At 43.8% G+C, this 17,981-nt stretch overlaps 1 protein-coding gene across 2 annotated transcripts in view; it reads left to right on the plus strand.

Moving 5' to 3' along the window:
- LOC115197322 (furin) overlaps nt 1–17,981 on the plus strand; it is a 223,724-nt gene that overhangs the window by 165,083 nt on the left and 40,660 nt on the right. The gene's annotated exons all lie outside the window — the stretch shown is intronic.

The following is a 17,981-nucleotide window of genomic DNA, read 5'->3' on the forward strand; positions in this document are numbered from 1 at the left end:
CAGTATCTGTTCCGAATTAAAATTCAAAGATGACTGCAGAAAGAGTGGGGTGTCAGCTATGACATGAGATCTTGAGTTTTACATTTTTTGAACTACAGTAGGTGAAGTTGATATACATCCAGTAACGCAATTACGTTAACAGAATTACATCATGGGTCCCTGATCTGTACTACAATTATAGACATGAATATAATTATCTTCATGGTGAAGTATCCTGAATAGGTACACAAGGTAAGAATATACAATATCTTTTGCATATGTGGGTATATTTACTCTACACACTAGCTATTATACTAATGAGCTCTACCCCCAAACAAGACCAGATTTGGTTGGCCCAGACCAGATCAAATCTGAACCAATCATAAGCATCTATGTTTCACAAGTTTGGACATCACAGTACAGTACACAAGGTGTCATGGAAAGGTGTCAGTATGAGCCGGGAGAGGTGACATTAACAGGTATCCTAGCGGTTAAGAGCGTTGGGCCAAGCGAAAAGTTACTGGCCCACAAATATCATACCACCCAAAAAATGCTAACCTCCGCTGTTATTGTAATGGTGAGAGGTTAGCATGCCTTGGGTATATGATATTTGTGCAAATTAACTTCTCACTTATCATTATTCACGATTCATTCAGCAATATCCATAATCGTGGTAGGATCCACATTAATGTAGAAGTGTTAAGAAACATATTTTATTGTTATTTACAATAAAAGTGACTCCAAAATGACTCAATACATTATTTACCATTAATTTGTGTGCTCAGCCCCCTCCTGTACTCCCTGTTCACCAATTACTGCGTGGCCATGCACGCCTCCAACTCAATCATCAAGTTTGCAGACGACACAACAGTAGTGGGCTTGATTACCAACACCGACGAGACGGCCTACATAGAAGAGGTGAAGGCACTCGGAGTGTGGTGTCAGGAAAACAACCTCTCACTCAACATCAACAAAGGAGATGACCGTGGACTTCAGGAAACAACAGAGGGAGTTCTCCCTGTCCACATCGATGGGACAGCAGTGGAGAAGGTGGAAAGTTTTATGTTCACATCACGGACAAACAGACAGTGTGGTGAAGAGGGTGCAACAGCGTCTCTTCAACCTCAGGAGGCTGAAGAAATTTGGCTTGTCACCTAAAACCCTCACAAACTTTTACAAATGCACAATTGAGAGCATCCTGTGGGCTGTATCACCACCTGGTACCACCTGGTACGGCAACTGCACCGGCCACAAACGCAAGGCTCTCCAGAGGGTGGTGTGGTCTGCACAACGCATCTCCGGGGGCAAACTACCTGCCCTCCAGGACACCTACAGCACCTGATGTCACAGGAAGGTCAAAAAGATCATCAAGGACAACAACCACCCGAGCCACTGCCTGTTCACTACGCTATCATCCAGAAGGCGAGGTCAGTACAGGTGCATCAAAGCTGGCACCGAGAGACTGAAAAACAGCTTCTATCTCAAGACCATCAGACTGTTAAACAGCCATCACTAACACAGAGAAGCTGCTGCCTACATAAAAACTTTAAATCATTGGCCGCTTTAGTAAATGGATCACTAATCACTTTAATAATGGCACTTTAATAATGTTTACATATCTTGCATTACTCATCTCATATGTATATACTGTATTTTATACCATCTATTGCATCTTGCCTATGCCGCTCGGTCATCGCTCATCCATATATTTATAAACTCAGCAAAAAAAGAAACGTCCCTTTTTCAGCACCCTGTCTTTCAAAGGTAATTCGTAAAAATCCAAACAGATCTTCATTGTACAATGAGGGAAAAAAGTATTTGATCCCCTGCTGATTTTGTACGTTTGCCCACTGACAAAGAAATGATCAGTCTATAATTTTAATGGTACGTTTATTTGAACAGTGAGAGACAGAATAACAACAAGAAAATCCAGAAAAACGCATGTCAAAAATGTTATAAAATGATTTGCATTTTAATGAGGGAAATAAGAATTTGACCCCCTCTCAATCTGAAAGATTTCTGGCTCCCAGGTGTCTTTTATACAGGTAACAAGCTGAGATTAGGAGCACACTCTTAAAGGGAGTGCTCCTAATCTCAGCTTGTTACCTGTATAAAAGACACCTGTCCACAGAAGCAATCAATCAATCAGATTCCAAACTCTCCACCATGGCCAAGACCAAAGAGCTCTCCAAGGATGTCAGGGACAAGATTGTAGACCTACACAAGGCTGGAATTGTCACGTCCTGACCAGTAAAAGGGGTTATTTGTTATTGTAGTTTGGTCAGGGCGTGGCAGGGGGTGTTTGTTTTGTGTGTTTTGGGTTTTTTGATTTATGTTCTATATTTTCTATTTCTATGTTTATTCTAGTTTTCTATTTCTATGTTGTGTTTTTCAATGACCTCCAATTAGAGGCAGCTGGTTGTCGTTGTCTCTAATTGGAGGCCATATTTAAGTGTGTTTGTTTGTCACTTGTGTTTGTGGGTGGTTGTTTCCAGTATAGTCTGTGTACCTTATTGGACTGTTTTTTGTAGTTTGTTTTGTTTAAGTGTTTTTCCTTTAATAAATAAGATGAGCACTTTACACGCTGCATTTTGGTCCACTCCTTACGATGTCTGTTACAGAACCACCCACCAAAAGAGGACCAAGCAGCGGAAGAAGGAGCAGCAGGATAAATATTTGGAGTCGTGGACATGGGAGGAAATATTAGATGGAAAGGGACCTTGGAGTACAGGCTGGGGAGTACCGGAGGAGGAATTGGAGGCAGCAAAGGCAGAACGACGGAGGTATGAGGCATTATATCCTCCATTTCAGGAGGTGAGGAGGCAGCCCCAAAACATTTTTTTGGGGGGGGCACACGGGGAGTTGGGGTAAGTCAGGCAATAGACCTGAGCCAACTCCTCGTGCTTATTATGGGGAGCGTTTGGTGTGGAGAGCACCGTGCTATGCGGAAGTGCGCACGGTCTCGCCCATCCGCATGCACAGTCCGGTGCGGTCAATACCAGCCCCCCGCAAGTGCCGTGCTAGAGTGGGCATCCAGCCAGGAAGGAGTATGCCTGCTCAGCATATCTGGCCACCAGTGCGTCTCCTAGGCCCAGGCTACCCTGCGCCTGCTCTACGCACGGCAGCCATCATTCCTCAGCACAGCCCAGTTCGCCCTGTGCCAGCACTCTGCCCGTGCAGGGCAATAGTGACCACTCAGCCAGGACGGGTTGTGCAGGCTGTGCGCTCCAGACCTCCAGTGCGTCTTCAAGACCCAGTGTATCCTGTTCCTGCTCCTCGCACTAGCCCTGTGGTGCGTGTTACTGTTCTGGCGCCTCCAAAGCCAGCCCCACGCATCAGGCCTCTAGTGCGCCTGCCCAGTTCAGTACGTCCTGTTCCTGCTCCTCGCACTAGCCCTGAGGTGCGTGTCACTAGTCTGGCACCCCCAAAGCCAGCCCCACGCATCAGGTCTCTAGTACGCCTGCCCAGTCCAGTACGTCCTGTTCCTGCTCCTCGCACTAGCCCTGAGGTGCGTGTCAATAGTCTGGCGCCTCCAAAGCCAGCTCCACGCATCAGGCCTTCAGTGCGCAGTCCCAGTCCAGAGCTTCCGGCGACAGTTCCCCGTCCAGAGCTTCCGGCGACAGTTCCCCGTCCAGAGCTTCCGGCAACAGTTCCCCGTCCAGAGCTTCCGGCGACAGTTCCCCGTCCAGAGCTTCCGGCGATGTCCTACAGTCCGGAACCGACAGAGGCGGCCTACACTTCGGAGCCGACAGAGACGGCCTACAGTCCGGAACCGTCAGAGACGGCCTACAGTCCGGAGCCTGCAGAGACGGCCTACAGTCCGGAGCCTGCAGAGACGGCCTACAGTCCGGGGGCCTGCAGAGACGCTCCTCAGCCCGAGGTCTCCAGCGACGCACCTCAGCCCGAGGTCTCCAGCGATGCACCTCAGCCCGAGGTCTCCAGCGACGCACCTCAGTACAGAGCCTTCAGCAGTGGTCTACAGCCCTGAGCCTTCAGCGGGGGTGGGCAGGTTAGAAAGGGGACTAAGGCCGGAGCCAGAGCCACCTCCGTAGTTGGAGGATTGGGAGGGGGGGGTGTAGCACGGGAGCCGTCGTTGATGGTGGCCACCCTCCCTTCCCTCCCTTTAAGTTTGGGGTTCATTTTTGTGGGTTTTTTGTTTTGAGGGTCTGCACCTTTGGGGGGGGGGTAATGTCACATCCTGACCAGTAAAAGGGGTTATTTGTTATTGTAGTTTGGTCAGGGCGTGGCAGGGGGTTTTTGTTTTGTGTGTTTCGGGGTTTTTGATTTATGTTCTATATTTTCTATTTCTATGTTTATTCTAGTTTTCTATTTCTATGTTGTCTTTTTCAATGACCTCCAATTAGAGGCAGTTGGTTGTCGTTGTCTCTAATTGGAGGCCATATTTAAGTGTGTTCGTTTTTCACTTGTGTTTGTGGGTGGTTGTTTCCAGTATAGTTTCCCATTCTTGTTCAATGAACCATAAACAATTAATGAACATGCACTTGTAGAACGGTCGTTAAGACACTAACAGCTTACAGATGATAGGCAGTTAAGGTCACAGTTATGAAAACTTAGGACACTAAAGAGGCCTTTCTACTGACTCTGAAAAACACCAAAAGAAAGATGCCCAGGGTCCCTGCTCATCTACGTGAATGTGAGTTAGGCATGCTGCATGAGGATTGCAGATGTGGCCAGGGAAATAAATTGCAATGTCGTAACGGTGAGATGCCTAAGACTGCACTACAGGGAGACAGGACGGACAGCTGATTGTCCTCGCAGTAGCAGACCACGTGTAACAACACTTGCACAGGATCAGTACATCCGAACATCACACCTGCGGGACAGGTACAGGATGGTAACAACAACTGCCCGAGTTACACCAGGAACACACAATCCCTCCATCAGTGCTCAGACTGTCTGCAATAGGCTGAGAGAGGCTGGACTGAGGGCTTGTAGGCCCTCAGTCAGACATGTAGGTCCTCACCAGACATCACCGGCAACAACGTCGCCTATGGGCACAAACCCACCATCGCTGGACCAGACAGGACTGGAAAAAAGTGCTCTTCACTGACGAGTCTCGGTTTTGTCTCACCAGTGGTGATGGTCAGATTCACGTTTATCGTCAAAGGAATGAGTGTTACACAGAGGCCTGTACTCTGGAGCGGGATCGATTTGGAGGTGGAGGGTCCGTCATGGTCTGGGGCGGTGTGTCACAGCATCATCGTACTGAGCTTGTTGTCATTGCAGGCAATCTCAATGCTGTGCATTATAGGGAAGACATCTTCCTCCCTCATGTGGTACCCTTCCTGCAGGTTCATTCTGACATGACCCTCCAGCATGACAATGCCACCAGCCATACTGCTCGTTCTGTGCATGATTTCCTGCCAGACAGAAATGTCAGTGTTCTGCCATGGCCAGTGAAGAGCCCGGATCTTAATCCCATTGAGCACGTCTGGGACCTGTTGGATCGGAGAGTGAGGGCTAGGGCCATTCCCCCCCAAAATGTCTGGGAACTTGCAGGTGCCTTGGTGGAAGAGTGGGGGTAACATCTCACAGCAAGAACTGGTAATTCTGGTGCAGTCCATGAGGAGGCTCAGTTGGTGGAGCATGGTGTGTGCAACACCAGGGTTGTGGGTTCGATTCCCACGGGGGGCCAGTACAACAACAACAAAAAAATACATTAAATGAAATGTATGCATTCACTACTGTAAGTCGCTCTGGATAAGAGCGTCTGCTAAATGACTAAAATGTAAATGTAAATATACTGCAGTACTTTATGCAGCTGGTGGCCACACCAGATAGTGACTGTTACTTTTGATTTTGACCTCCCCTTTGTTCAGGGACACATTATTCAATTTCTGTTAGTCACATGTCTGTAGAACTTGTTCAGTTTATGTCTCAGTTGTTGAATCTTGTTATGTTCATACAAATATTTACACATGTTGAGTTTGCTGAAAATAAACGCAGTTGACAGTGAGAGGACGTTTCTGTATACAAGTTTCTGTATAAATTCTTATTCCATCCCTTTACTTAGATTTGTGTGAATTAGGTAGTTGTTGTGGAATTGTTAGATTACTTGTTAGATATTACTGCACTCTCGGAACTAGAAGCACAAGCATTTCGCTACACTCGCAACACCATCTGCTACCCATGTGTATGTGACCAATAACATTTGATTTGATTTGATTTCTATTGGGCACAAAATAATCTGAAACACAACCAAAACAAACAGCAAATACATCCAACAAGTTTGTAGTCACAAGCTTGATGGGAATATGGGACCAAATACTAAACTTTTGAAAACTTTATTACACCTAAGTGAATTTTTCCCAATACTTTTGGTCCCCTAAAATGTACAAAACATTTCTAAATGGTTCACCTGATATGGATGAAAATACCTTCAATTTAAAGCTGCCCGTTTTCACATTGTATCATTTCACATCCAAAGAGACATTTGGCACCCAATTTGACATGCTCATATGAACTTCACATGTTGGTGCTCATGGATCATTATAGATGGAAATGCACTAAAGCATTATGTTTTTGAATAATGAAAGGTCAAAATTTGCTTCATGAGTGCATGACCCTAGGGTGGCAACATTCTAAGTGATTTCAATTCAACTTCAACCAAAAATAAGGTCCGTGTGTGAGGTCTGTGTGGAAAGCGACATAGAGAGAGAGAGCGGAGAGAGATGACTCAAGTAGCGGAGTAAACTATAAAAATGGACGTTACATGCAGTGTAATACATTTAACAAACCAAACATTCAAGTACCGTTATAGAAGGTAACAAAAAAAACTATATCGGCCAGCCCGAGAGTGTGTCGTGTCTGGACTATCATTAAATGACTTATTTATATCAAATCAGTTCTCTAGGTTTAATTATTACGTGATTAAACTAATCATGTAAACATTAATTAACTAGGAAGCCGGGGCACCACGGAAAATGTTGAGATTACAAAGTTATAATTTTCAGATATTCAGATATTTTAATATCTGATCAATTAGTCTTCTATTAATTAATTATTAATTGTTACCTCATTAGTCTCATTTCAAACGTCATAAAATTATTTGTTATCTGCACGAACCCTAGTTTCCATAATGAATCAGAAATATACAAATTGGCTTAATTATTTATTTACTAACTAACTAAATAATCACATAAATATATCACAAACTGTTGTATAGCACACTGTATTACTTATACAACTAATATAAGGACAGGACATGAGATGGGAGTAGAAATTAAAGAAAAACGGGTAATTCTGAAGGTACTGTGCAACAGTACCCTGAGTAGGCACTCTGGCTGGTTCAGGTGAGTCTGGAGCACTTTCCACATTTGTAGGTTGCTGCAGTGGATGTTCAGGTGATAGCTCGTAGTCATGGTAGGTCTCCAGTAGCTGATCTTGGTTTGTCACTTGACATGAGTCATCTCTGAGGTTGGTTCCTGGCAACAGTTGATCCACGTGTCTCCTCCAGATGATGTTTTCCGGTGTGTGAACTGTGTAGGACACAGGCCCTGTTTGTGCAACCACTGTGGCTGGTATCCACTTTAGACCTTTGCAGTAGTACCGAGCAAGAATTCTCTCTCCAGCTATGAAGCTTCTGTCTTTTGCTTTGCTCCGTCTCTCCACCTGTGCTCTCTGTTGTGTCTGTACAACCTGTTTCGTCTTCGGAGGTCTCAGGAGGTCGAGTCGCGTGCGAAGCTGTCTTTTCATCATGGTTGACGCGGGTGCCACTTTGGTTGTAGCGTGGGGAGTGTTTCTGTAGGTTAACAGGAAGGTGTTTAGACGCCTATTGAGGGAGCCATTCCCTTGTGATGATTTTAAAGCTTGCTCCATCGTTTGGACAAACCTTTCAGCGAGGCTGTTCGTTGCAGGGTGATACGGCGCTGACTTGATGTGCTGAATTCCATTTACTTCCATGAATGACCGGAACTCTTCAGACACCAGTTGGGGGCCATTATCACCAACGAGTTGCGTTGGCAAGCCGAAGCGACTGAAGATTGACCGTAGCTCTTCGATGGTTCTCTCTGTTGAGGTGCTCTTCATCACTGTGACCTCAGGCCATTTTCTGTGTGCGTCAACTACGACTAAGAACATACAATCCTCCAGTGGGCCTGCATAGTCTATGTGAACTCGCTGCCAAGGCTCCTCTAGGAAGTCCCATTGGTGTAGTGGCGCTACCTGAGGCATGTTCCTCATCTTTTGACATGCAGAACATGACTTGACCTTGTCTTCGATAGCTGCGTCCAGACCTGGCCACCAAAAGTAGCTGCATGCAATCTCCTTCATTCGCACCATGCCACAGTGCCCTGAATGGAGTTCTTCAAGCACCTGCCTTCTCAGTGGCAGTGATATGATGACTCGAAAACCCCATAGCAAGCATCCAAACTGAACTGTGAGCTCGTTTCTCCTCACTAGGTAAGGTTGTAGGCTGTCCGACATCTCTCCTTCTTTTCCACGAGTGACAATGTCCACGACCTCAGACATCACTGGATCAGTGTGGGTGAACTTTTTCACTTGGACAGATGTAACTGGGGCGTTCGTCACTTCCTTGAAGTAGAAGATTTCAGCCTGGGAGTGCTCAGTGTGTGCGACAGGTAAGGGAAGCCTTGAGAGGCCGTCTGCATTGCAATGCTGCTCAGACCTTCTGTACTTGATATCGTACTGGTGAGCAAATAACAATAACGCCCATTGCTGCATGCGGCTGGCTGCAAGGGACGGATTGCCGGTGTGGGGACCAAAGATGGAGGTGAGGGGTCTATGGTCCGTCAGCAGTGTGAATCGTCGGCCAAACAGAAACTGATGAAATTTCTTAACTCCAAACACAATGGCGAGTGCTTCACGCTCGATCTGTGCATAATTGCTCTCGGCTTTACTTAAGGTCCGTGATGTGAAAGCAATTGGCCTTTCTTCACCTGATGGCATGATGTGTGAGACAACTGCATCAACGCCATAAGGCGATGCATCACATGCCAACTGTAATGGCAAGTTGGGGTTGAAGTAGGTTAGGGCCTCTGACTGAGCTAAGGCTGTTTTCACTTTCTTGAATGCCTCCTCACATCTGTCTGTCCGCTTCCACGGTTTGGTTTTGTTCAAAAGTTCATGCAGTGGCTTTAACATGTTAGCTAGGTTTGGCACAAACTTTGCGTAGTATGTCAGTAGTCCTAAGAATGACCTCAGCTGATTCACGTTCTGTGGGGATGGAGCTTCCACAACGGCCTTCACCTTCGATGGCGCCTTGTGGCGCTCCGAACTGTCAATGACATGGCCCAGGTACTCAACAGAGGGCCGGAAAAACTCGCATTTGTCCTTCCGGACCCTCAGACTGTACTCCTCCAATCTCTGTAGTGTAGCGTTCATGTTTCTCAGGTGCTCCTGCTCGTCTTTGCCAGTGATGAGTAGATCATCGAGGTAACATTGGACCCCAGTGAACCCGCTCAGTATCTGGTCCATAGCTCTCTGAAACAAGGCCGGAGCTGAGGTGATTCCAAAAGGAAGCCTCCGGTACCTGTACAGTCCTTTGTGAGTCACTATGGTCAACAGTTCTTGTGACTCTTGGTCCACATGCATCTGTAGATAGGCCTGACATAAGTATATCTTACTGAATTTTGGTCCTCCAGTGGATATTTTTCAGCAGTAAAGACTGGGTTAATGGTGACTTTGAAATTCCCACAGAGTCTGAGTGATCTATCTTTTTTTATGACTGGAACAACGGGTGTAGCCCATTCACTAACATTCACTGGATCCAATACTCCACTCTCGACTAGTCTGTTTAGCTCAATTTCAACTTTTGGTTTTATGGCGTATGGGACGGGTCTAGCTTTGAAGCATTTTGGCTTGCTGTCTGGTTTCACGGTCAGTTTAACTGTAATGTCCTTCATACTGCCAAGGTCTCCTTTGAACACATCCGTGTGTTTCCTCAATATCCCTTGTAGGTTTGTGTCCTCTTTTGCAACCATGTGAATTTCCTGCCAGTTTAGTTTGATCTTTTCCAGCCATGTGCGTCCTAGCAATGCTGGATGGTTGCCTTTCACAATGTAGAGTGGTAGCTTTACCTTCTGTTTGTTGAGCTCCACTGTAACAATCACACTTCCTCTCACTGGAACAATCTCACCGGTGTATGTTTTCAGCGTCATCTTTGTGGGCTGTAGTGTGAGGTGATGTAGTTTCTCCTTGTATACAGCCTCAGACAGCAAAGATATGGCTGCTCCAGTGTCCACTTGCATCCGTACTGCATTTCCATCCAGTAGCGGTGTCACCCAGTAGCCGTATCCATTGTCTGAAATTGACATAACATGCAAAGATTCTTCCCCTTCAGACAGGGTGTCACTTTGTTCATGCTCTGTGTGCTCCATTTTATGCACTTTCTTTTTGTACTTCCTGAAGTCGCTTTTCCTTTGTTCAGTACTTTTGTTTGATTGTGTCTTTTTGTTTTTACATGCACATTCGATGTGACCCTTTTTTCCACAACTTCTGCAGTCTAAGTCTTTGCACCAACACTCCTCTGCTTGGTGACCTGGTTTCCCACAGCAATAGCATGGCTTGCCACCTCCTGCCTTGTTTTTTAACCACGTAGATACCTTATGCACTTTGGTCGATGAACTTAGCTGTTGCGCGTCTTTATTTGCCATTTCCATTGATGTACTCACTTCTATTGCTCTCTGCAATGTTAAGTTACTCTCAGTCAAAAGGCGTTTCTGAATTGCCTCACTGCGCATGCCACACACTAACCTATCACGTATAGTGTCACTCATTGATCGCCCAAATTCACAGTTTTCAGATAACTGTTTCAATACAGCCACAAACTGTGAGATTGATTCCCCCTCCTCTTGATTTCTCTTATTAAACCGGAATCTCTCTGCGATTATCAGTGGTTTGGGAGAATAATGTCCTTTTAAGGTAGCCACAATTTCATCATATGATTTATCACCAGGTTTTTCAGGCGTTACTAGGCTGCGCAGTAGATTGAATGTTTTTCCTCCCCATAACAGTCACAAATGTTGGCACAACGACTTCTGCTTTAATTCCATTTGCCAACACAAAGTACTCAAAACGTTCTGTGTAAGAACTCCATTGTTCCACAGATTCCTCAAATGTTCCTATATTTCCAATCAATGCAGACATTTTCGGTTTATTTTTCTTTCTCAAACTTTTCAGATGGTCCCTTACACCCAGACCCTTTTTTTCTTTCTTTTAACTCACGATGATTTCACTTTCTCCCGCAGCGAAACTTCCTATCCGTCGAGGCTCTCATTGCCGTGACATCAAAGGCTAGCTAGCATCACTCGACTGGCTAGCTCCACGTTTTGTTTGCGTCTTTCGACAGCGAAAAAAATTACGAATTTAACTCAGACTTTCTGCCAAAGATGATGAGTACAAACGTGAGAACGTTTCTTCCTCGTCGCCAGTTTTGTTGTATAGCACACTGTATTACTTATACAACTAATATAAGGACAGGACATGAGATGGGAGTAGAAATTAACGTGGGCATTGTTCAATGCGTTTCACAGGAAGAACATTCCAAGCATTTCAACATAGGTAAGCAAGGGGAGGGTTACAGGTGCCCTAAAGGGACAAAACTAGAATATCAATACACAACACAAACAAACAGTAGATATTGGTTACTAACAATGATACAAAGAATAAGTCCCTAGCGGGCTACGCCGATATGACGGCTTGGTAGACAAAGGAAAGGTGTGGGGACTGAGAAAGAGCGGGAAAGACAAAATGGATTCACTACACACAGTCTCTAATTATATTCATTGAAATGCTAATCCTTTGCACATGAACGGCCGCTCATTCGAGGTTAATTGCAATGTATATATATATGCCGTTGTTGTCTCTCCATTGAAAACACTCAATCGTCCTGTAGAGTTCATCAGAGTCTCTGGTTAACTTTCCCAGAAGTCACAATGTCTTTCGTTGTTGTAGGGGTTTAGAATGGATACTTCAGAGTACCATTCGGAAATGTTCTCATAGAATAGATGCTTCGGCGATTGTCGGTATTCTCGTTCTAGACTTACGTAATTTCTAGCTGCAGGCTAGTAATTATACGTCTAAGATTTGCTCATTCTATAGTGATCAATAGTCTCAGAGTTTAACCATTTCCAGCCATGTAGCCAAACTACAGCTGTATGGTCTCCGTGGCCACTAGAATTGTAACCATTCCAACGTGGGGACTCTGTCCCGGCGTTCTCTGACTTCTTAACCATACGAGACGTCCGGCTTACCGTGTGTCTCTTTGGCATGAAATGCAAATTTCGTCACTGGTGATTTTATACTCTGGAGTAGAAAAGGGCGATTCCATGACACCAACGTAATGTCTTGGCACACGTGGGCATGGCCACTGACTAGTTAATCTTTATATGAATATCCATACTCTCATTTAGAAAGTTAACATCACATTACGTCTTTTCACAAATAGTTTCATGTTTAATCACAAACGTTTCACAATATTTAAATGTAAACCTGACAGCTGGAAAATGTACACTTTAAGAGATACAGTTATGTGTGTTTCCTGGCCTTCATGAGATCACCAAATTAAACGCACTCGACATGACTGTCCCTTAAGTGTCCACGGACCATTCCCACATTCTCAAAAGTAGAAATATTGTTTATTTCTACCATTTTGGGGATTAGGAGTTTTGAACTAAGAGAAGCTCTTTGTTCTGGTAGACTCTTTCAATACTGCATGGCAGTTTCTACCAGCCCAGGGCACGTCATGACAAGTGCATGCATGATGCCCAACGGCATGCCAGCAGCAAAGTAGAGCTGAGAGGTGTGATGAACTTGCCATCCTTAGATCACCTGTCTCTTTACACAAGACACAGCTCATATAATTGATGAAGGACACAATAAATAATTCATTCATATCAATATTATCCCATATCTCTCTCTGATGGCCTGCATCCCGAGACCGTCCATCATAGTTTTAGAGAGTACCATGTCCTTCAGGTTTCACTTCACATTTGTTTGTAATGGGGCCTGTCTTGAGGTTATTCCAGTTTGTCAATATCTGAAAGATTAGATATATTTGTACTGCATCTCAAAGAAAGCTCTGTCACCACAGTACTGTAGAGATATGAAACAGTACACATTACATATTCATTCCACAACACCAAGTGTTAGCCTGGTGTGTTGGTGGGAGTGAATGCCCTGTTGTTATTTTTTTTATTGAACCTTTATTTATCTAGACAAGTCAGTTAAGAACTAATTCTTATTTACAATGACGGCTTAGGAACAGTGGGTTAATTGCCTTGTTCTGGGGCAGAACAACAGATTTTTACCTTGTCAGCTCAGGGATTCAATCTAGCAACCTTTATGGTTACTGGCCCAATGCTCTAACCACTAGGCTACCTGACACCCCAGGCTACCTTCTCCATTCTGTTAGAGTGGAGAAGACCCAGCTAGCACATAATGTTCTGAGAACGATATGTTTGGTGAGCTTGGTGAGATCGTGTTTGTCCTGTGGTTATTTTGCATACAACTTTTCCACAACTTTCTAGGAATTGTACAGGATAGTTTCTTGGCTTTGGAACATTCTCAGCACATTTAAGGAAATTGACAAAAGAAACGTTATTTTCTTGATATTTCATTACTTTAACAGAACATTTCCTTAAAGTTCAAACATGGTTATATTTCATTTAAATTTGGTAATGTTCTAGGAACGTTCTCCAACTGGTTTGACATTGGGATTGTTCTCAAATAGTTCTGAGAGTGTTAAGAAACAACGTTCTTTGGTGGGAATTTCAGTACTTCAGCATAACGTTTCCCACAGGTTTCCTCGTGTTCATTTTTAAAGTAATGTTCTCAAATTGTTCTGAGAATGTTAAGAAACGTTCTTCTGTGGGAATTTCAGTACTTCCACAGAACATTCCACAAAAGTTCCAATGTGGTTCTATTTAATGTCAGATTTGACTACATTCTAGGAATGTTTTAAAAAATGGTGTGACTGAAGCGATGTTCTCAGAATGTTCAGACAATGTATGGTTGTCTTTTATGTCAGTTGTTGCCAATATTCTGGGAATATTTTGAGAAATGTTAACATCAATTAGCTTTAAATTAACATCAATTAGTTTCAAATTCTGTTCTCAGAACTTATCATAAAAACCACAAGAAAAATATTGTAACGTTAGGAAAACGTTCTAAGAATGTTATTTAAAAACATATACTGTGCACTGTACTCTGAACAAAGATATAAACGCAACATGTAAAGTGCTGTTCCTATGTTTCATGAGCTGAAATAAAAGACAAAAGCTGAAGAACATTCGCACATCCAGGTACTTTTCACAGGTGCTGGAGTTATAGGCAAACTCATGGAAAACAGAAAGGAAAACGCTGCACACTGCTGCTCATGCTCCCAGGTGGTATTTATTTACAACAATGTTTCGACCCTTAGGTCTTCATATCCCGGTTGAGGGTGAAAGCTCCAATTATTTTCTCTTCAGAGGAGACTTTTTCAGCACCACTTGTTTTTTAAACATTCCTAGATATAAGTTAGCATAATTAGGAGCCATAGTGCTCCCCATCGCTGTCCCTTTGTTCTGGAGGAGAAAGTCTCCTCTGAAGAGAAAATAGTTGGAGGTTAGTACCAGTTCAGCCAAGTCCACAATACAATTGGTGCTGGGAAGAGCATTAGGGGGACGCTCATTGAGGTAGAACTTGAGGGTCTCAAGGCTGCCCTGATGGGGGATGTTAGTATATATAGACTGGTAACATTTGAGATTGACTGAGTTTTTTGGTAATGGGGTTGCTTTCATCCACGTCCACTTATTAAAAGCCTCCCTATAAGTCAATTCAGTTGCATCAGAAGAATATGCAGCTCTGATGCTTCTTATCAGTAACAGACCATGGACCTCACACAAAGGTTTAAGGAAAGGGGGTACAAAGACAATTGGGTAAACATGCCAACACAGTTGGAAAGTCTTCAACTAAAAGTCAAAGAAAAAGCAGAACATGTCCCATCATGCTTCACCCAATACTCACCATTGGGGAAGGCATCTAAGGACATTATCAGGAAGCACTGGTACATTATTGATACTGACCCACAATTGAAACCCATTTTTAAATATCCCCCACGTATGTTTTTTTCTTTCTTTTTTTGGACAAGGTTCCGGAGGGTAATTACAAATGTGGCCAATTTACCCACCCCGCAGAGGACAAAGATTTAAGATCAAGTGCCTGATTACCTGCATGTCCACCAATGTTATTTACATGTTGAATTGTCCTTATGGTCTGTCTTATATAGGGAAAACCCGTGGAAGCCTTAAGACACGGATCAGTGAGCACCACAGCAATATATGGACAGGTGAGACCAAAAAATCAGCTTGCTGCTCATTTTGTACAAGCTGGACATCCTATTAGTACTCTGAGATACATTGGAATAGAAATGGTCAAGATGTCACGCAGGGGAGGGGACACTGAGAGGAAACTTCTTCAAAGGGAATCTTTCTGGATCTACAGCCTCAACACAAACTACACTCCCAACGAGAGGCCCGTAGAGGATACAAACAACGAATAGTTTTGCCATCCTGGAGCCTGATCTTCCTGCACCTTCGTCGCTGGGGGAGCCTGTATCTGCGGCCGCAGTGCCTATAACTACGAATTTGAAGTCAACGTTGACAACCTTCCCTCCCTGTTCTGGATCGAGCGGGGCTTCTCCATCTGTCGGAGGCCTGCCACAGGCGCCGGGAGCAACCGGCTCAAGTTATCCTGCCTCTCACCCATCCATAAAGGGTTCTCCGAATCCTGAGAAGCGTGAGAGTGGGCAGATTTCCTCGCCCTTCTTGCCAGCCGTGATTCTGGGCAGCTCCATGGTAAGAAATGTGACCGTTCCTGGTGCAAAAACAATGTCTTATCCCGGCGCTCGAGTAAATTACATTACTAAGCTGCTCCCGAATGTACTACATCAGGACATGGAAATCGATTCTATCGTAGTCCATGTGGGTTTTAATTACATTATGAAGGGCAGTTCTGAATAGTTGAAACTGGATTTTAAAGAGTTGATTGACTCTGCTAAACACTAATAAAAGACCCATCATATCTGGTCCTCTACCATCTCTGAATCGCGGGATTGAACGCTTTATCAGGATTCTCTCTCTTAACAACGGGCTATGTGATTATTGCAGCTCAATGGGTGTAACTTTTGTTGACAATTTCAATACCTTTTGGAAACAAAACACGTTTTATAAGGAGGATGGGATCCACCCAAGTCATTTGGGATCCTGGATCCTTTCACAGCACTATAAGGCTGCGTTGAGACAATGACTTATCAATAAATCAAGCCCAGCTCAGTTAATCCCTACCAATGTGACGCAGAGTTGTCATAATGCTTCAGAAAATGTACATTACACCAGGTGTGTTGGTAAACACAAAATAAGTAACCTAATTTATGTCCCTTTAACTGCCCTGAATGCCTCTACTGATTCTACAGCTATTGTATGCAGTAATTCTGTGCCTATGAACCAGATGTATACTGTTAGCACTAAGCCGGTGTGCCCTAGGAGGAAGTCCACTGTGAGCAGCTCACCCTGCTCTAACATAAAGAACATGAGCACATCTACTGCTGCTACATTTCCCAGTAAAGCAATGAAAGCAAGTTAGCATCCCAGAAGAAAAGTTGTGCACAAATTTGTTTACATCCCTATTAGTGAGCATTTTATTCTTTATAATCCATCCACCTGACAGGTGTGGAATATCAAGAAGCTAATTAACAACACAATACCACAGATGTCTCAAGTTTTGAAGGAGCGTGCAATTTGCATGCTGACTGTAGGAATATCCACCAGAGCTGATGCCAGAGAATTGAATGTTCATTTGTCTACCATAAACTGTGTTTAGGAGTATTTCTGTCTGTAATAAAGTCATATTGCGGGGGAAAACTAATTCTGATTGGCTGGGCCTGGTTCCCCAGTGAGTGGGCCAGGCTACCAAGTGGGTGGGCCTATGCCTTCCCAGGCCCCTGCCCAGTCATGTGAAATCCATAGCTTAATGCCTAATTCATTTATTTCAATTGACTGATTTCTTTATATGAACTGTAACTCAGCAAAACCTTTGAAATTGTTGCATGTTGCGTTTATATTCAGTATACATTCCGTTCTAAGAACATGAAGAAAACATTCCATAAAAAAACACAAGAAAACTTTAGTAATGTTCACAAAATGTCCCAAGAATGTTATTTTAAAACATATACTGTACATTCTGTTCTCAGCATCAACAGAACTCTCTCTATCCTCTATCTTGTTAAGTGTGTTCCGGTGTGTTGGCCGCATCCACTAATTGGCCACTCTTAATGAGTGCTTATTTCCTTTGAAATGGGGTCTGTTTGAATAGACTATAATGAACCGTTTTGTATGCGTAAAAAAACATGGCATGTTACCTCCATCCTGGTGGCGCATCCCTAATTCCATGGACAGAGAACAAACGATCATAGGTTAAAATCTCACTGATGCCTTGTCACAATAAAAAAAAAACTATTTGCATCATTAATGCCTAAGCAAATTAATTTCCATGTGTCTTACTGTATCTGTGCTTGGAGTTGAAAAAAAGTTAACTCAAAATAAGCTAGCACTGTTATTAAAAGTCTAATTGAAACATTCAATGAGGTATAATTTTTACTTCTGTTATCAGAGCCAATGTGAAACCAAAAACATACTTCCAAGGTTCCGAATGTGCTAGCTGGGGACCTTGTAGAGAACTCTTGCCTTTCCACCCAGATTCATGTTATTCATTCCCATTCTCTGTGCAAAGGGGAATTGGTGGTTAAATACAAATTGGACACAAGGTCTTGGTAGAGAATGTATTCATGGTCTTTTTCCCTTCCTTTCTGTCCAATGGGGAGTGTTTGCCTGCAATTGCTTATTATAGGTCCTTCAGCAGCATTGGCCCTCCATGTGTTTTTCGTCTATTCGTTGGTGTGCTGCTGTGTATTTTTAGCAGTCGTTCTGGGAGGTATTATTTTTGAAGAGCCCTGCACTGTTCAGGGTGGTTGAGATGAGAGG

This window comes from Salmo trutta, chromosome 7 (genome assembly GCF_901001165.1).
Source record: "Salmo trutta chromosome 7, fSalTru1.1, whole genome shotgun sequence".
NCBI lineage: Eukaryota > Metazoa > Chordata > Actinopteri > Salmoniformes > Salmonidae > Salmo > Salmo trutta.